The sequence below is a fragment of the Macaca mulatta genome, chromosome X (genome assembly GCF_049350105.2).
Source record: "Macaca mulatta isolate MMU2019108-1 chromosome X, T2T-MMU8v2.0, whole genome shotgun sequence".
Taxonomy (NCBI): Eukaryota; Metazoa; Chordata; class Mammalia; order Primates; family Cercopithecidae; genus Macaca; species Macaca mulatta.
This window is the reverse complement of record NC_133426.1, coordinates 23,582,706-23,603,910: the sequence shown is the minus strand read 5'-3', so window position 1 is coordinate 23,603,910 and position 21,205 is coordinate 23,582,706. Positions and strand designations below refer to the sequence as shown.

The 21,205-nt window shown below is 46.8% G+C and overlaps 1 pseudogene; it reads left to right on the top strand.

Moving 5' to 3' along the window:
* The first annotated feature begins 10,570 nt into the window (after positions 1–10,570).
* Positions 10,571–11,734, top strand: LOC698010 (small ribosomal subunit protein uS5 pseudogene; annotated as a pseudogene).
* Positions 11,735–21,205: the final 9,471 nt, after the last annotated feature.

Here is a 21,205-nt window from a genome sequence, read left to right as displayed (position 1 = left end):
AGCTTTTCTTGTTGTTTTTTTTTTTTTTTTTTTTGAGACTGAGTCTGGCTCTGTCGCCCGGGCTGGAGTGCAGTGGCCGGATCTCAGCTCACTGCAAGCTCCGCCTCCCGGGTTTACGCCATTCTCCTGCCTCAGCCTCCGGAGTAGCTGGTACCACAGGCGCCCGCCACCTCGCCTGGCTAGTTTTTTGTATTTTTTAGTAGAGACGGGGTTTCACCGTGTTAGCCAGGATGGTCTCGATCTCCTGACCTTGTGATCCGCCCGTCTCAGCCTCCCAAAGTGCTGGGATTACAGGCTTGAGCCACCGTGCCCGGCTGCTTTTCTTGTTCTTATGGGCAGAGTTTGGATCTTTAGTTTTCCCAGAGATTCTGTGAGTGGTCAGATAGGCTTCCAAAATTTTCTTCCCTCGAGTTACCTAGATTCTGTTTCTGATGTTTGAAACCAGGATTTTTTTTTTTATTGTGGTAAAAAACACATAAAATGTACCATCTTAACCATTTTAAGGTATATATTTCAGTAGGGTTAACTATATGCAAATTGTGAGAACTCCAGAACTTTTTCATCTCGCAAAACTGAAACTCTGTATCTATTAAATTTCTCCCTCCCTCCAACTCCTGGCAACCACTATTCTAAACCCTGTCTCTACAAATTTGTCTACTCTAGACACCTCATATAAGTGGAATAAGACAGCAGTTGTCTTTTTGTGACTGGTTTATTTCACTTAGCATAATGTCCTTAAGGTTCATCCGTGTTGTAGCATGTGACAGGATTTCCTTTTTTATTTTTTGACTTTTTGTAGACATGGGGTCTCGCCATGTTGCTCAGGCTAGTCTTGAACTCCTGGGTTCAATCCTCCCACCTTGGCCTCCCAAAGTGTTGGGATTATAGGCGTGAGCCGCCATGCCTAGCCAGGATTTCCTTTTTAAGGCAGAATAACATCCATTGCATGGACAATATCACATTTTGTTTATCCATTCATCCATCAGTGCAAATATCTCTTTGAGATCCTGCTTTCAGTTTTTCTGTTTGTTTGTTTGTTTGTTTTTTTTTGTTTTTTGGTTTTTTTTTTTGAGACAGAGTCTCGCTCTGCCGCCCAGGCTGGAGTGCAGTGGCGTGATCTCGGCTCACTGCAAGCTCCGCCTCCCGGGTTCACGCCATTCTCCTGGCTCAGCCTCCCGAGTAGCTGGGACTACAGGCGCCCGCCACCTCGCCCGGCTAGTTTTTTTGTATTTTTTAGTAGAGACGGGGTTTCACCGTGTCAGCCAGGATGGTCTCGATCTCCTGACCTCGTGATCCGCCCGTCTCGGCCTCCCAAAGTGCTGGGATTACAGGCTTGAGCCACCGCGCCCGGCCTGTTTTTTGTTTTTTTTGAGATGGAGTCTCGCTCTGTCCCCCAGGCTGGAGTGCAGTGGCCCAATCTCGGCCCACTGCAAGCTCCACCTCCCGGGTTCACGCCATTCTCCTGCCTCAGCCTCCCAAGTAGCTGGAACTACAGGCGCCTGCCACCACACCCAGCTAATTTTTTTGTATTTTTAGTAGAGACGGAGTTTCATTGTGTTAGCCAGGATGGTCTCGATCTCCTGACCTTGTGATCTGCCTGCCTCAGCCTCAAAAAGTGCTGGGATTACAGATACCGCGCCCAGCTGAGTTCTTTTGGCTATATACCCAGAAGTGGGATTGCTGGATCAGATGGTAATTCTATTTTATTATTTTGACATAGGGTCTCACTCTGTTACCCAGGCTGGAGTTCAGTGATGCAATCTCAGATCACTGTAGCATTGAACTCCTGGGCTCAAGTGATCCTCCCACCTTAGCCTCCTGAGTAGCTGGGACCACAGTTGTGCACCCCCACACCTGGCTAATTGTTTAATTTTTTTTTGAAGATGGAGTCCCACTATGTTGCCTAGGCTGGTCTTGAATCCCTGACCTCAAGCAATCCTCCCACTTTGGACTTCCAAGGTGTTGGAATTACAGGTGGGAGCCACCACACCCAGCAGGTAGTTCTATTTTTAAGTTTTTGAGGAACCACTATACCGTTTTTATCTTTTGGTTTTTAATTCAGATATGTAAATTTTAATCTGTTTGCTGATTAAGAAGTGTAGGTCAGGCCGGGCACAGTGGGTCACGCCTGTAATCCCAGCATTTTGGGAGGCCGAGGCACGTGGATCACCTGAGGTCAGGAGTCTGAGACCAGCCTGACCAACATGGTGAAACCCTGTCTCTACTAAAAATACAAAAATTAGCCAGGCGTGGTGGCGCGTGCCTGTAGTCCCAGCTACTCAGGAGGCTGAGTCAGGAGAATGGCGTGAACGTGGGAGGCCGATGTTTCAGTGAGCAAAGATCATGCAACTGCACTCCAGCCTGGGAGACAGAGTGAAACTGTCTAAAAAAAAGAAAAAGGAAAAGAAGTGTACATCATACATCAAGGAAACACCAATATTTTGTCACACAATGAGAAAAAATGGGTGGAGCAGAATTTATATCAAATTGAAATTACAAAATGAAATTATAGCAAACTTCCAGTAGTGAGCCTTTCATTTTGATATCGGACTCTTCAAAATTTAGCTTCATTTTCAATCTATGATTTTTCACTTCTTTATACTGTTTTTGGTCCCTTCTCATCAAACTTTATTTCCTCTACTAGAATGAATTCTCAGAGATAAAGAGGAGTTAGAAATCTACTTTTTTCTCCTTTGGAGCTCTTTTAATTATTAGACAGGTGAAATAAAACTAGACAAAAAACAAAGCTACTACATGCTCACCATTAAATATTTTTATGACTAATATTATGTATACTTTTGTTCAGACAGATGGTGCTATTAAGAAGAAACTTCTAGCTGGGCGCAGTGGCTCACACCTGTAATCCCAGCACTTTGGGAGGCTGAAGCAGGCGGATCACGAGGTCAGGAGTTCAAGACCAGCCTGGCCAAGAGACCAGCCTGGCCAAGATGGTGAAACCCCGTCTCTACTAAAAATACAAAAATTAGCTAGGCGTGGTGATGGGAGCCTGTAATCCCAGCTACTCAGGAGGCTGAGGCAGGAGAATTGCTTGAACCGGGGAGGCAGAGGTTATAGTGAGCCGACATTGCACCATTGCACTCCAGCCTGGGTGACAGAGCGAGACTCTGACTCAAAAAAAAAAAAAAAAAAAAAAAAAAAAAAGGACACTCTTGATCGAGCTCTGCTGTGCTATACCTTTATACCAAAGTACTTTGATTGTTTGTTAAAATACACACACACACGGCCGGGTGTGGTGGCTCATGCCTGTAATCCCAGCATTTTGGGAGGCCAAGGTGGGCAGATCACGAGGTCAAGAGATCAAGACCACCCTGGCCAACATGGTGAAACCCCGTCTGTACTAAAAATACAAAAATTAGCCGGGCATCGTGGCGGGCGCCTGTTGTCCCAGCTACTCAGGAGGCTGAGGCAGAATTGCTTGAACCTGGGAGGCAGAGGTTGCAGTGAGCCGAGATCATACCACTGCACTCCAGCCTGGTGACAGAGCGAGACTCCGTCTCAAAATACACACATACATACACACACACACACACACACACACACACACACACACACACACACACACAGTCCAATCTCTTTTTCTGTTTTGTTTTTTGAGACACAGACTCACTCTGTCACCCAGGCTGGAGTGCAGTGATGTTATCTTGGCTCACTGCAACCCCAGGCCTTATGTTCAAGGTGATTCTCCTGTCTCAGCCTCCCAGTACCTGGGAATGCAAGCGTACGCCACCAGGCCCGGCTAATTTTTGTATTTTTAGTAGAGAGGAGGTTTCACCACATTGGCCAGGCTGGTCTCGAACTCCTGGCCTCAAGCAGTGCCTCGGCCTCTCAAAGTGCTGGGATGACAGGATGACAGGCGTAAGCCACTGCGCCCGGCCAGAACTTTACACGTTTCAAAGAGCTCCAGGTATTTTTTTTGAGACAGAGTCTAGCTCTGTTACCCAGGCTGGAGTACAAGTGGTGCGATCTTGGCTCACTACAACCTCTGCCACCCAGGTGCAAGCAATCCTCCTGCCTTAGCCTCCCGAGTAGCTGGGGGCATGCGCCACCACGCCTAGCTAATTTTAGTATTTTTAGTAGAGATGGGGGTTTCGCTATGTTGGCCAGGCTGAGTCTGGAACTCCTGACCTCGTGATCCGCTTGCCTCGGCTTCCCAAAGTGCTGGGATTACAGCAGTGAGCCACCGCGCCCGGCCTCCAGGTAGGCTCTTACGTGGAGTGTCCACTTGTAGGTTCCCACGCAATTTTGCTTCTAGTGGTTCTAGTGAGTACTGAAAGCTAATGACTCACCGGAATGTTTACTCTTTTAATTCTTTTAACAGTCCGCCTGCCGGTCTCCTTCTACCTTTGATGTTAACTGGCTAACACTGTGGTTCATTTCCTGTTATTTGCAACTTTGGAATTAAACTCATACATGAAGTCAAAGCAAATGAAAGACGCAGGTCAGCTATCCTGTTAAGGGCTGCAGCTGTGGTTCTGGAAGCTTCCAGTCCAACAACTAGCTTGTTTTCCCTCCTCCCCGCCACCCAGTGGAGGCCTCTCTTTTGTGGGCAGGGTAATTAAGGTTGGCCTAAGGCTCTCTAAGCAAATGTGTGTTCTGCACCAGTGATTAGTTTTTCCTACGCTGAGTCACATATCTTGCTGCTAGGGAAGTGTATTTGACAAGACTCAAGTGGAGAATTTGTCAGTTTGTTTAGCATGTAAGGCCTTGTCCTTGAATGCCCTTTACCCCTTAGATTCTGGATATAATGATATGGTGGTACAAGTTTGCTTATTAGCTGGTGGGAGGGGGTGAAGAGGAGTCTTTATGGGCAGTTGTTTTCTTTTCTTTTTCTTTTTTTTGTGGGGGACAGTCTTGCTCTGCCGCCCAGGCTGGAATGCAATGGCGCGATCTCGGCTCACTGCAAGCTCCGTCTCCCGGGTTCAAGCGATTCTCCTGCCTTAGCCTTCCAAGTAGCTGGGATTACAGGTATCCGCCACCACGCTTAGCTAATGTTTGTATTTGCAGTAGAGACGGGGTTTTGCCATGTTGGCCAGGCTGGTCTCAAACTTCCGACCTCAGGTGATCCACCCACCTCGGCCTCCCAAAGTGCTGGGAATACAGGCATAAGCCACCGTGCCTGGCCATGGGCAGTCCTTTTCTTACACAGAATTAGGAGTCAGAGGTATTTGTTTTCATCTGTTTACAACCGGTTCAACATTCCAAGGTCATAAACTTACACATCTACCTCATAAATTGCCTGCACAGATTAAACAAGATAATGTAAGTTATGTGCAATAAACGTTCCTCGAGTAGCTGCCTATTTAATCACATATTAGAAAAACATTCTCGACCGGGCGCGGTGGCTCACTCCTGTAATCCCAGCACTCTGGGAGCCCAAGGCGGGTGGATCACGAGGTCAGGAGATCGAGGCCATCCTGGCCAACATGGTGAAACCCCGTCTCTACTAAAAATGTGGTGGCAAGTGCCACGTAGTTGTAATCCCCGATACTCAGGAGGCTGAGGCAGGAGAATCACTTGACCCCTGGAGGCGGAAGTTGCAGTGAGCCGAGATCTTGTCACTGCACTCCAGACTGGTGACAGAGCAAGACTCCATCTCAAAAAACAAAAAAAGAAAAAAAAGAAAAAGAGAAACCGTATTACAGTTTCTATCATAAGAAAAGAATCAAATTGGCCGGGCGTGGTGGCTCACGCCTGTAAACCCCAGCACTTTGGGAGGCCAAAGTGGACGGATCATGAGGTCAGGAGATCGAGACCATCCTGGCTAACACGGTGAAACCCCGTCTCTACTAAAAATACAAAAAATTAGCTGGGCGAGGTGGCGGGCGCCTGTAGTCCCAGCTACTCGGGAGGCTGAGGCAGGAGAATGGCATGAACCTGGGAGGCGGAGCTTGCAGTGAGCTGAGATCACGCCACTACACTCCAGCCTGGGCAACAGAGCGAGACTCTGTCTCAAAAATAAAAAAAGAATCAAATTTAGGCCGGGCACAGTGGCTCACACCTGTAATCCCAGCATTTTGGGAGGCCGAGGCAGGTGGATCACACGAGTTCAGGAGTTCAAGACCAGCCTGGCCAACATTGTGAGACCCTGTCTGTACTAAAAATACAAAAATTAGTTGGGCATGGTGGCAGGCACCTGTAATCCCAGCTACTCAGGAGGCTGAGGCAGGAGAATCGCTTGAACCCGGGAGGTGGAGGTTTCAGTGAGCCGAGATTGCGCCATTGCACTCCAGCCTGGGTGACAAGAGCGAAACTCTGTATCAAAAAAAAAAAGAAAAAAAGAGAGAAAGAGAGAGAGAGAGAAAGAAAGAAAGAGAAAAGAAAGAGGAAGGGGAAGGGAAAGGAAGGAAGGGGAAGGGAAAGGGAAAGGGAAAGGGAAAGGGGAAAGGAAAACGGAAAGGAAGAGAGAGATCATAAACTGCTGTGCTGTTATGTCAGTGCTTGACTCTGATTCCCACAGGTCTTGGATGTGTAGGAGAGTCAAAACTCTCTTCTCTTAGTGTCCTGGCTGGGCCTGAGAATTACATTGACATAAAGCATATTAACAGGAGAAAAGTGTACAAATTTAATGTAAGTTTTATGTGACCCAGGAGCCCTGGGAAGGAAATGAAGACCCAAAGAAGTGACAAAACCAACAGGCTTTTGTATTAGGTTGAACAAAGAGAGGCAATTGTGGAAAAGTAACTAAATTATGTAGAGAGTTTGTTAAAGGAAGGTAAGAATTAGTTTCACAAAGTATGTTTGTACAGGATTCTCAGAGCTGTGACTCCCCGTGGAAGAATGTTACTTTTTTCCTGGTACAGGGAGGGCATGGTCACGTGGGAGTTTCTCTCTCCTGTTTGCAGGAAGCAAAGGGGAGATTAGAATGCCCTTCTTGTATCTGCTGTTTTCAAAGTGCCTTTAGCTTGAAGTAATCCTTACGTCATGGTGGCATATTTTGGCATAGAGTATTCTGCCACCCTTCAGCTGCATGTTGTAGCAGGAGCACCCTCAAGGCAAGGGAGATGACAGCCAACAGCCCCAGGCTAAAGCCTCCAGCTTACGAACTATTGTGAAATAGTGGTAGCCATGAAATCCTGGCTTGGCCCAGTTCACCCAGCCCTGAGCCAACTCCTTGGGAGGGTCTTGGAGAGGGGCAGGGCATCATGACTGATCATTGTACCAGGAAACCGTGCAAGCAGTAGAGGAGTTCTCCAAGCGAATGAAAGGAAATGGGGGCACTTTGGGAGGCCGAGGCGGATGGATCACCTGACATCAGGAGTTCCTGACCAACATGATGAAACCCTGTCTCTACGAAAAATACAAAAAAATTAGCCGGGCATGGTGGCGGGTGCCTGTAATCCCAGCTACTCAGGAGGCTGAGGCAGGAGATTCACTTGAACCCAGGAGATGGAGGCTGCACTAAGCCAAGATATCAGCACTGCACTCCAGCCTGGGCAACAGGAGTGAGACTCCATTTCAAAAAAAAAAAAAAAGGTTTAATATATCGCTCATTTCTCAGCCCCTGCTGTTCAGCACGTTTTCCCTACAGGTTCTGACAACTCCTTTGTTTTTTTTTCCTGCTCGCTTCCTTTGTCCTGCTTACAAATCATGTGATTCTATTTTTCAGTGCTGTCTCTTTCTCTTCATTTTCCTTATCCTTTGTACTCTTCACTGTGTCTTGTTTTGGACTTTTTCTAAAACAAAGCACTAATAATGCAAACCTTTCCTAAAAGTTGTTAGGGTACTGTATGCAATGTATACTGGGATAATTGGGCCTGTTACCCCAGGAACTACCCCAGACTGCCCCCGAAGAGTATAGGTGGGAGTGTATAGATTGTAACGATGATATGATTCTGTTTTATAAAATGAAAGAAGTTAGACACGAATCCAACAGCATCAGCCACAACAGCTTCAAAAAGAAGTCTTCCATATAAATAATTCATATTAAAAGATTTTTTTTTCATTTAGAACAAATACTCCCCTTCTAAACCTTTAAATCATCCAGAAAACACATTTGATGTTTCTGTCCCCAAGTATATATGTGTGTTTTATTTTTTATTTTCTTTTCTTTTTTGAGACGAACTCTCGCTCTGTCGCCCAGGCTGGAGTGTAGTGGCATGATCTCAGCTCACTGCAACTTCTGCCTCCTGGGCTCAAGCGATTCCCCTGCCTTAGCCTCCCAAGTAAGTGGGATTACAAGTATGTTCCACCACGCCTGGCTACTTTTTGTATTTTTAGTAGAGATGGGGTTTTATCATGTTGGCCAGGTTGGCCTCGAACTCCTGGCCTCAAGTGATCTGCCCGCCTTGGCCTCCCAAAGTACTGGGATTACACGTGTGAGCCACCACACCCAGCCTATATGTGTGTTTCATATTCTTTATTTTCAGTACTCAAATAGTAAAGTCAAAGGTTTATCTGAGTTCTGATGATAGCTTCCTTAACAGGAAATGAAACTGCCAACGTTACACAAAGCAGACAAAGTACCTAATTTGTTGAAAAAAAATCATGCTGAATCACCAGAAGAAAACTGTCTTAAGCGTAATCAACTGAACATTTGTGTGTAAGTATTTTTAAAATTAACTTGCCTTCAAAATTAAGTGGCTCTATAGACAGTCACGTAATGGCGTGATCCACAATTTAAAATGTATTTTTAGAATTTCTGACTTACATGCTGATTAGAAAACCTGCAAGTCACAATCATTTGACATTTTGGAATAGGGCAGTTGGAGTTGAAAGTGGGAAGAAAAGTCACTGGAAATATTTCTTCTTTTTTTTTTTTTTTTTTGAGATGGAGTCTTGCTCTGTCGCCCAGGCTGGAGCGCAGTGGCGCGATCTTGGCTCAGTGGAAGCTCCACCTCCCAGGTTCACACCATTCTCCTGCCTCAGCCTCCCAAGTAGCTGGGACTACAGGTGCCCACCACCACGCCCAGCTAATTTTTTTTTGTAGTTTAGTAGAGACGGGGTTTCACCATGTTAGCCAGGATGGTCTGGATCTCCTGACCTTGTGATCTGCCTGCCTCAGCCTCCCAAAGTGCTGGGATTACAAGTGTGAGCCACCATACCTGGCCATGTTACTGGAAAATTTTAAGAACAAAGTAATGTTAGGCCATATATACTACTTTTTATTTCTTTATAGTCTGAATTTTTTGTGAACTACTTTTACTTTAACCCAATTAGAAAATTGCATGGCTTTACACACTGTCAAAGGTTTTTGGAGGGCTTGTTTTTATTTTTATTTATATTTATTTTTAATTAATTTTTTTCTTTTTTTTTTGTAGAGACAGTGTCCCACTGTGTTGTGCGGGCTGTTCTTGAACTCCTGGCCTCAAGAAATCCTCCTGCTTTGGCCACCCAAAGTGCTGGAATTACAGGTGTAAGCCACTGAGCCTAGCCTTGTTTTTTATTTTTGCTTATTTTATTTTATTTGAGACGGTATCTCGCTATGTCGCCCAGGCTGGAGTGCAGTGGCACGATCTCGGCTCACTGCAACGTCCACCTCCTGGGTTCAAGCAATTCTTCTGCCTCAGTCTCCCAAGTAGCTGGGACTACATGTACGTGCCACCATGCCCAGCTAATTTTTGTATTTTTGGTAGAGACGAGGCTTCATCATATTGGCCAGGCTGATCTCGAACTCCTGACCTTGTGATCTGCCTGCCTCGGCCTCCCAAAGTGCTGGGATTACAGGCATGAGCCACCATGCCTGGCTTGTTTTGTTTTTTAAGTAACTACTTTGTTAGTTGATTATTTGGTTTACCTCACAGTCTTCCAAATTACTTTTTACTTTTATTGGTTTTTTAAATTTTAAATTGAGATGGGGTCTTGCCGTGTTGCCACAGCTGGTCTGGAACTGGGCTCAAGCAATCCTACCACCTTGGCCACCCAAAGTGCTTGAGATTACAGGCATGAGCTGCTGCGCCTGGCCTACTTTTTATTTTTATTTTCATTTATTTATTTATTTAGTTTTTTAAAGACAGGGTCTTGCTCTGTCACCCAGGTTGGAGTGCAGTGGTACAACAATAGTAGCCTCAAACTCCTGGGCGCAAGGAATCTTACTGCCTCAGCCTCCCAAGTAGCTAGGACTACAGGCATGTGCCACCATGCCCAGCTATTTTCTTAATTTTTTGTAGAGACAGAGTCTTACTATGTTGCCCAGGCTGATCTCAAATTCTTGGCCTCTAGCAATCCTCTCACCTTGACCTCCCAAAGTGCTGGGATTACAGGGATGAGCCGCTGTACCCAGCCCCAAATTACTTTTTATTTTTTTATTTTATTTTATTTTTTTTTTGAGACGGAGTCTCACTGTGTCTCCCAGGCTGGAGTGCAGTGGCGTGATCTCGGCTCACTGCAAGCTCCGCCTCCCGGGTTCACGCCATTCTCCCGCCTCAGCCTCCCAAGTAGCTGAGACTACAGGTGCCCGCCACCACGCCCGGCTAGTTTTTTGTATTTTTCGTAGAGACGGGGTTTCACCATGTTAGCCAGGATAGTCTCGATCTCCTGACCTCGTGATCCACCCGCCTCGGCCTCCCAAAGTGCTGGGATTACAGGCTTGAGCCACCGCGCCCGGCCTACTTTTTAAAATATATGCTTTATCACTTTGCTCACTTTACACACATGACTTCTTCTATTAGAGAAACGAGAAAGCAAAATACTAGAATTCCCAGACTCCCTTACAGCTAAGGGTCGTCAGGTGACACATTTCGGCCAATGAAATGTAGGTGGAAGTGCTTGGCGATTGCTTTCTTCAGAATTAAAAACCAAAAAAGGGCTTCTTCTCTGAAAAAACACCAAATGGCAGATGACGCCGGTGCAGCAGGGGGGCCCGGAGGCCCTGGTGGCCCTGGGATGGAGAACCGCGGTGGCTTCCGTGGAGGTTTCGGCAGTGGCATCCGGGGCCGGGGTCACGGCGATGGACTGGACCGGGGCCGAGGCCGTGGAGCTAGCGGAGGCAAGGCCGAGGATAAGGAGTGGATTCTTGTCACCAAGCTGGGCCGCCTGGTCAAGGACATGAAGATCAAGTCACTGGAGAAAATCTATCTCTTCTCCCTGCCCATTAAGGAATCTGAGCTCATTGACTTTTTCCTGGGGGCCTCTCTCAAGGAGGAGGTTTTGAAGATTATGCCGGTGCAGAAGCAGACCCGTGCTGGCCAGTGCACCAGGTTCAAGGCGTTTGTTGCCATGGGGGACTACAATGGCCACGTCGGTGTGGGTGTTAAGTGCTCCAAGGAGGTGGCCACCGCCATCCGTGGGGCCATGATCCTGGCCAAGCTCTCCACTGTCCTCCTGCGCAGAGGCTACTGGGGGAACAAGATCGGCAAGCCCCACACCGTCCCTTGCAAGGTACAGGCCGCTGCAGCTCTGTGCTGGCGTGCCTCATCCCTGCACCCAGGGGCACTGGCGTCGTCTCAGTGCCTGTGCCCAAGAAGCTGCTCATGATGGCTGGTATCGATGACTGCTACACCTCAGCCCGGGGCTGCACTGCCACCCTGGGCAACTTTGCCAAGGCCACCTTTGATGCCATCTCTAAGACCTACAGCTACCTGGCCCCCAGCTTCCGGAAGGAGACTATTTACCAAGTCTCCCTATCAGGAATTCACTGACCACCTCGTCAAGACCCACACCAGAGTCTCCGTGCAGCGGACCCAGGCTCCAGCTGTGGCTACAACATAGGGTTTTTACACAAGAAAAATAAAGTGAATTAAGCCTGAAGAAAAAAAAAAAAAAAGGCCAAGCAGTATGAGGAAAGGCTGTGATTTTTTTTACCCGCTGCCTTCCGCCATTTCCTTGGGTAGAATGGACACATTGTAGGAAGTGACATTAAGTTGAGAGCTGAGGGGTTGGGCACAGTGGTTCACACCTGTAATCCCAGCACTTTGGGAGGGAGAGGCTGGAGGATGACCTGAGGTCTAGAGTTCGAGACCAGCTTGGCCAACATGGTGAAACCCCTGTCTCTACTAAAAATAACAATAAATAAATAAATAAAATTTTAAAAAGGCCAGGCAGGGGGCTCATGCCTGTAATCCAGCACTTTGGGAGGCTGAGGCGGGCAAATCACAAGGTCAGGTGTTCGAGACCAGCCTGGCCAACATGGTGAAACCCCAGTCTCTACTAAAAATACAAAAAATTAGCTGGGTGTGGTGGCAGGTGCCTATAATCCCAGCTATTTGGGAGGTTGAGGCGGGAGAATTGCTTGAACCCGAGAGGTGGAGGTTGTAGTGAGCCGAGATCCCACCACTGCACTCCAGCCCGGGCAACAGTGCGAGACTCCGTCTCAAAAAAAAAAAAAAAAATTAGCTGGGTGAGGCGCAAACCTGTGGTACCAGCTACTTGGGAGGCTGAGGCAGAAAAATCGCTTGAACCCAGGAGGCAGAGGCTGCAGTGAGCTGAGGTCGCACCACTGCACTCCAACCTTGGCGACAGAGCAAGACTCTGTCTCAAAAAAAAAAAAAAAAAAAAAAGTTGAGCGTTGAGGAAGAATAGGTAGGAGTTAATTAGATGTAGGCAATCAGAGGTCTTCAAAGAATAGTGCCCTGCCAAGAAATTACATTTAATAAAGAATGATTTCCATCCTGGCTAACACGGCGAAACCCCGTCTCTACTAAAAACACAAAAAATTAGCCGGGCGAGGTGGCGGCGCCTGTGGTCCCAGCTACTCGGGAGGCTGAGGCAGGAGAATGGCGGGAACCCGGGAGGCGGAGCTTGCAGTGAGCTGAGATCTGGCCACTGCACTCCAGCCTGGGCGACAGAGCGAGACTTCGTCTCAAAAAAAAAAAAAAAAAAAAGAATGATTGAAGGACTGGATATCTGACTTTATCTTCAAATCATCAAAAGCCTGCTCAGTGGATGAGACGGCTCCTGCTTCAGCAGGGCAGAATTAAGGCCACAAACGGGTGAATGCAAACAACAGAGGCAGCTTTCAACCATGCTAGTTGAAGATTTTGACAAATAGAACTTTCAAACAGTGCTTTGAGCTACCATGTAGGTAGTAATTTCACCATCATTGAATGTGTTCAAGCAGATGCTGAGTGACGCCCACCCGGGACCAATAGAAATGGTAGTCCTGTTGTCAATGCAGTGATTGTAGTATTTCAGTTTTATTCAAACATTTTTGCTCACATATGCCCTAAAAGAATTTTGAATAGCTATATATCCCGTCACCTGTTTTATTTGTCTTTTAAATTTTTCATTGTAAAATGTTCCTTCATCTGTTTCAAACAGATGTCTTATATTTGTAAAATCATAGTCTTAAAATTTGCAAAGGGCCAGGTGCAGTGGCTCACACCTGTAATCCCAACAGTTGGAGAAGCCAAGGAGGGCGGATCACTTGAGGTCAGCAGTTCAAGACAGCCTGGCTAACAAGGTGAAACCCCCGTCTCTACTAAAACTACAAAAAAAAAAAAAAAAAAAAAAAAAGGCCGGGCGTGGTGGTGCGGGCCTGTAATCCCAGCTACTCGGGAGGCTGAGGCAGGAGAATTGCTTGAACCTGGGAAACGGAGGTTGGAGTGAGCCGAGATCACACTGCTGCACTCCAGCCTGGGTGACAGAATGAAACTCCGTCTCAAAAAAAAAAAAAAAAAGGTGCAAAGAATGTGATTTCTGGTGTACTACACATTATACACATGGCTTACATCTCTTTTTTTCTCTTTTTGAGACAGAGTCTTTCTCTGTCACCCAGGCTAGAGTGCAGTGGCATGATCCTGAGTCACTGCAACTTCTGCCTCCCAGGTTCAAGTGATTCTCCTGCCTCAGCTTCCCGAGTAGCTGGGATTACAGGTGCCCACCACCACGCCCTGGTAATTTAAATCTATTTTTATTGCTTCAGAATCTTAGCATAGCTCATTTAGCTTGTTCTGTTAATGGAAAGTGCCTGTTCTATAACCTAATGACAAAGCCAGTCCTTACTATCAAACCAATCAGCCAAATCAGACGAACTTGTAAACGATTGTGCAGACCAGGCATGGTGGGTCATACCTGTAATCCTAGCACTTTGGGAGGCTAGGTGGGCAGATAGCTTGAGGCCAGGAGTTCAAGACCAGCCATGGGCAACATGGCGAAACCCTGTCTCTACAAAAACAAAACAAAACAAACACAAAAATTAGAATAAAAAATTAGCCAGGCATGGTGGCGTGCACCTGTAGTCCCAGCTACTTGGGAGACTAAAGTGGAGGATCACTTGAGCCAGGAAGGTTGAGGCTGTAGTGAGCCATGATCTCGCCACTGCACTCCAGCCTGAGTAACAGAGTGAGACCCTGTCTCAAAAAAAAAAAAAAAAAAAAAAAAAAGCAGTTTGTCACCTGGATTACACAGTTGCCATTTTGTTTCTTTTCTTTTCTCTTTCCTTCTTCTTTTTTTTTTTTAACCAAAGCTCTCTTTTTTCAGGTCTTGAGAAAGAAAATTGTCCCAAACTCAATCTGGAAGAGAACTTTTAGGGTTGAGGTAATTTACAGTCTGTTCCAGGACGTAATCAGCAATCCTGATATAATGCTTGAGTAGTCTTTTTCTGCAAAGTTATGATTTCCACCCAGCTGCCTGGCTGCTGAGACTCTATAACCAATAGTTCATTGTATCACTTTTATCTCTACCAAGAAAGAAGTCTTCGAATTGACTTGCTAAGGAGCTTCTTTCTTTGTGGAACTTGAAATAAAACCCCAGTACATGCTCCTACCTAAGCAATCTGAGAAGCGGTCTCAACTCTCTGGGAACTCTTCCCTTGAGAGCTATACATTCCTGAATTATTCTTTGGTTTGATGCCCAGAGGTTTTTACACCTTGGGGGTAGCACCCTCTGCTAAGATTCAGGGTGGGTTAGGGGTACACCTTTCTTTAGTAAGGTGGGAGAAGGACATTTATTTATTTATTTTAGAGACAGGGGTTTCACTGTGTGCCCAGGCTGGTCTCGAACTTCTGGGCTCAAGCAATCCACCCACCTCCACCTCCCAAAGTGTTAAGAGTACAGCCAAGGCCGGGCACGGTGGCTCACCCCTATTATCCCAGTACTTTGGGAGGCCAAGGCAGGTGGATCACCTGAGGTCAGGAGTTCAAGACCAGCCTGGCCAACATGGTGAAACCCCCATCTGTACCAAAAATACAAAAATTAGCCGGGCATGGTGGTGGGCGCCTGTACTCCCAGCTACTCAGGAGGCTGAGGTAGGAGAATCACTTGAACCTGAGAGGCGGAGGTTGTAGTGAATCGAGATTGCGCCACTGCACTCCAGGCTGGACAACAGAGCGGGACTCTGTCTCAAAAATAAATAAATAAAAAGAGTGCCGCTGTGAACCACCCCATCTGGCCAGGAAGGGTATTTATGAAAGAGGAGAGAGGCAAGAGGAGCCAAGTGTGACCTCTTGTTATTATTATTTTAAACTTTTTTCTTTTTTAGAGACAAGCTCTCACTATATTGCCCAGGCTGGTCTCAAACTCCTGGGCTCAAGAGATCCTCCCGCCTTGGCCTCCCCAAGTGCTGGGATTACAGGTATAAGCCACTGCGCCCAGCCCAAGTGTGACCTCTTAACCTCAGGAGCATTTTCAGGCAGATCATTTCCTGAAAGAGAAGTTGAGGTTTGGAACCCAAGTTCCTTAAAACTCAATACCCTGGAATGCTCTTGTATACCTCAAGCAACAAATGTTTCCCAGTTTGATGGCCCTAAACTAGATGTGTCCTATATGCTTGGGGCAAAGGCTTATATAAATGACCTAGAGAGTAATTTATCAGACATGATGTCAAGTGATTATTCTGAAGGCCCTTGGGGCAGCATCCTACTACATCTTTTCTAATTTCCCCAAAGTCCACCCTTCTCAGTTCCAGAGAGATCGTATGGTGCCCATTAAAAATAGTCTTTAGAGGCCGGGCGCAGTGGCTCACGCCTGTAATCCCAGCACTTTGGGAGGCCGAGGTGGGTGGATCACTTCAGGTCAGGAGTTCGAGACCAGCCTGACCAACATGGAGAAACCCCCGTCTCTACTAAAAATAGAAATCAGCCAGGAGTGGTGGCACATGCCTGTAATCCCAGCTACTTGGGAGGCTGAGGAAGGAAAATCACTTGAACCTGGCAGGCGGAGGTTGCAGTGAGCCGAGACTGTGCCATTGCACTCCAGCCTGGGCAACAAGAGCGAAATGCCATCTCAAAAAAAAAAAAAAAAAAAAAAGTCTCTCGAAGGCAGGCCTTGATTGAGTAGACTTGAAAGAAACAAGCTGTTCTGAATCTGGCCCCTAGGGGTTGGAGCATAAGAAACCTAAGGGTTTATTTTAAAAGGTAAATCTAAAAAAGTTATCATCTGAATCAAGACTTGTGTGCATTTCATTAGAAGAAAGGCATTATTCTTTAAAATAATACTTTTGGTTTTGGCTTTTATCACTTGCAAATGTCAACTTTAAATTCTCACTTCTTCTCTTGGTCCAGATGTTATGGAAATGTCATTCTTTCCTACAAGTCATTACCAGGAAACACTTAGGTCTTAAAAGGTACACTGGGCTTTTCCTCACTGAGTTGTAGTTAGAAAGAATAATAAACATCATGAAATTCAAAACTAGGACAATATACCCAAAAAAATACTAACACAATAACCTGGGCTGCAAAACTTGTTTAGCAAGTTTCAGCTGGAGGTTAATTAAAATCGGCTTGGAAACCTCTTAAAATACAGATTGTAATGTAAACCACACACACAGCACCACCTAGATTCTTCCCTCGGGAGCTTTCTCCTCTGCACTTCCCTGGATTTTGGTGGGAACATTTCCCCAGAATTCCATCTGGTCTAGCTGAGACCATGGTGCCCCTGACCATAACACAAGCCTTTTTCTCCCGTCTCAGGGGAGAAGCAAGAGGACAGTGGATAGACAGGCCCCTCCTTCACAGTTCTAACAGCACCCCCACATTCAGCTCCTTAAGCCTTTGAGCCCTTTTGGAAAGTGTGGTGGTATTGGAGTGGGGGTCGGGGGAAATGGAGGATTGTAAGAATTTCCCCCAGTGTTACATGTTTTTGGCCAGGCACAGTGGCTCATGCCTGTAATCCCAGCACCTTGGGAGGCCAAGGCAGATGGATCACTTGAGGCCAGGAGTTCAAGACCAGCCTGGCCAACATGGTGAGACTTTGTCTTTACAAAAATTAGTCAGGCGTGGTAGCATGTGCCTCTAATCCCAGCTACTCCAGAGGCTGAGGTGGGAGGATCACTTGAGCCTGGGAGCTCAAGGCTGCAGTAACCTGTGATTGTGCCACTGCACTCAAGCCTGGGCGACAGAACAAGACCCTGTCTCAAAAAAAGAAAAAAAAATACAGAGGAGTTTAAGTGACATTGTTCTGGACAGGACAATAGAGCGCGAAGAGGTCAAAGAAAGAACAGGAGAAGGCAGAAATGCCGCCTGACATTGGACTCGCCCATAAGAGGCTATTGAACTGGCCGAACATTCTCAGATCTTAGCTCTGTATTTCTTCAGAAGTTCCTCAGGTTACCGCTATTATTCCTTTTGTCTGGGCTTGTTCAGAATGATTGTCAGCTAACACTCTGTTGGTGGATAAGCATCTGTGAGATGTACAGGAAACAAGGCCGAGTATAATTATAACATAATTCTATAACAACATTGCCCAAGACTGCCTCAGTACTATATGCCAGAGTACATCATGACTATCTTGCTGACAGGCATTTGGATGGCGATTAGTGTTGGATCCCGTCTGGGAATCAGGCTTGAAGCCAAAGAAACTGGAAAATGATTTTTGTCTTTTAACTCCTTGGAGGCCTGTGTGGAAAATTCAGAAGAGCAAATTTTTGTTTCTAGCAACAGAACTCATACATAATTTGGCCGGGCATGGTGGCTCATGCCTGTAATCCCAGCACTTTGGGAGGCCGAGGCAGGTGGGTCACTTGAGGCCAGGAGTTCGAGACCAGCCTGGGCAACATGGTAAAACCCCTTCTCTACTAAAAACACAAAAATTAGCTGGGTGTCGGGGCAGGCGCCTGTAATCCCAGCTACTTGGGGAGGCTGAGGCAGGAGAATCGCTTGAAACCAGGAGGCAGAGGTTGCAGTGAGCTGAGATTGCACCACTGTACTCCAACCTGGGCGACAGAGTGAGACCCCGTCTCAAAAACAAAACAAATGGCCAGGCACAGTGGCTCACGCCTGTAATCCCAGCACTTTGGGAGGCCGAAGTGGGCGGATCATCTGAGGTCCAGAGTTCGAGACCAGCCTGACCAACATGGAGAAACCCCGTCTCTACTAAAAATACAAAATTAGCCGGGTGTGGTGGCGCATGCCTGTAATCCCAGCTACTCTGGAGGCTGAGGCAGGAGAATGGCTTGAACTCGGGAGGCAGAGGTTGCCATGAGCTGAGATTGCGCCATTGCACTCCAGCTTGGGCAACAAGAGCGAAACTCTATCTCAAAAAAAAAAAAAACAAGCAAACTCATAAGTAATTCAAGGAAGAGTAAACAAAGCTGGATGATTGCTGAGCCGCTTGCCTTGCCTCAAAGCTGCTATAGGGGCCAAGGGAAATCTTTCCCTTCGCCTTCTGACGGTTCACTGGAAAATCAACTGACAAAAGGCTGATTAGTAAGAGAAATGGCATACAAGCTTATTAATGTTCGCGGAGGGAAATCACAGAGTGATTACTGCAACCCACCTCCCAGGGGGTACAGAAGTTTTATATACCATCCTGAGGTTACAGAAAGAATGGGGCTTGACAGCTGGGCGTAGTGGCAGGCGCCTGTAATCCCAGCTACTCGGGAGACTGAGGCAGGAGAATCGCTTGAACCTGGGAGGTGGAGGCTGCAGCGAGCCGAGATCACACCACTGCACCCCAGCCTGGTGACAGAGCTAGACTCGGTCTCAAAAATAAATAAATAAATAAAAAAAAATAAAAGAATGGGGCTTGGATCCTGGCAAAACAGGTTGGAAGAGAAGGCCTCTTCTAACCTGTTTAGGGGGAGAAGAGGAGGCCTGGCTAGCAAAGGGGGTCTTGTTATATAGATCAAACCTCATAAGTGGCAGCTCTTTTTCAGGCCAGACTCTCAGTTAATCTTTCCTAGATCCGGACAAGGGAGGGCCTCCGAGAAAGCAGGACTGCATCAATGCGGATTTTCTCTACACATACAAAGCTCCACAAAAGGCAGCTTTGCAGCTATTCTTGTATTTCCAGCCCTTCTGAATAGCCATTTTGAAATACGTCAAAGAAGTATGTTTTGGGGTGAAACATTTTGGTTTCCTTCACTGGTCTTTTGTGGAAGTGTCGAATTTTCTTGCAGAGCTGGCAGAGACATGTTGAGACAGGGAACAGTGGATAGGAAGCCCGCATTCTCCCTGTTCCTCGATGCCTAATGTAAGCACAGGCAAGACCTTTTCCAGGTTTCAAAGAAACAGTCTTAGCCCTAACGCGCCAGCAGTGTTTAATGAGGAAACACTACCATGAATGGTTAGTGAGTCTATACCATGAGTTGCAGTTCGTGAGGTATACGTGGAACCCAGCTACCCAGTTCAGATCTCAATCCTATTGCCTCCTGGTTGTATGACATAAAATAAATTGATTGGCACCAGGCATGGTGGCTCACACCCATGATCCCAGCACTTTGGGAGGCCGAGGCGGGCAGATCACCTGAGGTCGGGAGTTTGAGACCAACCTGACCAACATGGAGAAACCCCGTCTCTACTAAAAATACAAAAAATTAGCCGGGTGTGGTGGCAGGAGCCTATAATCCCAGTTACTCGGGAGGCTGAGGCAGGAGAATCGCTTGAACCTGGGAGGCGGAGGTTGGGGTAAGCCGAGACCACGCCAATGCACTCCAGCCGGGGCAACAAGAGCGCAACTCCGTCTCAAATAAATAAATAAATAAATAAATTTGCTTTCCACACCCTACCTTCCTCATACACAAAACGATGGCTTTGCTTTAAGGATTAAATGACATAATCCATGTATAATATGTGGGATGTAGAAAGTGTCCTATAATTATTAGCTTTCTTTTTTTCAATTAAACTGTGATTCTCAAAATGGGTATAAGTAAAGAATGACATTAGAATTTATTTCTATCTCAGTTTCCCCCTAGAAAGGAGACTGGTTGATTCCATTCATTTAATGAATGTTCATGAAGTGCTTACTATGTGCCATGCATGGAATGAGCCCCTGAGGATACAGAAATTATGAGGCAGAGCCCCTGTCCCCAGGATGTTTACAGTCAAGAGAAGTAAACATTTTTGTGCACACTCTTATGCCAAAAGCATAAATAAATAAGTCAGAGGTCAAATAGTGTAGTTCAGTGGTCCCCAGTCCCCAGGCCATAGACCATCACCTGTGTGTGGCCTGTTAGGAGCCAGGCCACACAGCAGGAGGTGAGCAGTGGACCAGTGAGCATTAGTACCTGAGCTCAGCCTCCTGTCAGATCAGTGGCGACATTAGATTCTCACAGGAGAGTGAAGCCTATTGTGAACTGCACATTGGAGGGATCTAGGTTGCGCACTCCTTATCAGAATCTAAGGCCTGGTGATCTGAGGTGGAACAGTTTCATCTCAAAACCATCCCCCCGTCTGTGGAAAAATTGTCTTCCATGAAATTGGTCCCTGGTGCCAAAAAGTTTGGGGACTGCTGGTGTTGCTCAACAGCTTAGAAAAGTGGCAGGAGGCCAGATGTGGTGGCTCATGCCTGTAATCTCAGCACTTTGGGAGGCCGAGGCGGGTGGATCATGAGGTCACAAGTTCAAGACCAGCCTGGCCAACATGGTGAAGCCCCGTCTCTACTAAAAATAGAAAAATTAGCCGGGCATGGTGGCAGGAGCCTGTAATCCCAGTTACTCAAGAGGCTGAGGCAGGAGAATTGCTTGAACCCAGGGGGCGGAGGTTGCAGTGAGCCAAGATCGCACCACTTCACTCCAACCTGGGTGACAGGGTGAGACTCCATCTCAAAAAAAAAAAAAAGAAAGAAAGAAAAGTGGCAGGAGTGTGGTAGAAAAAGCACACAGTTGTGAAGGCACAAACCTGGTTGACAGCCCAGACCTGCACCCCCTGTAATGAATCCAAGTTGCTTAACCTCTCCGAGCCTCCATTTCCTCTTCTTTAAAATGGGCCTGGGCCAGGTGCGGTGGCTCACACCTGTAATCCCAGCACTTTGGGAGGCCAAGGGCAGCGGATCACTTTAGCTCAGGAGTTTAAGACCAGCTTGGGCAACATGGCAAGACCCCGTCTTGCCAAAAAAATACAAAAATTAGCCAAGAGTTTGGTGGCATGCACCT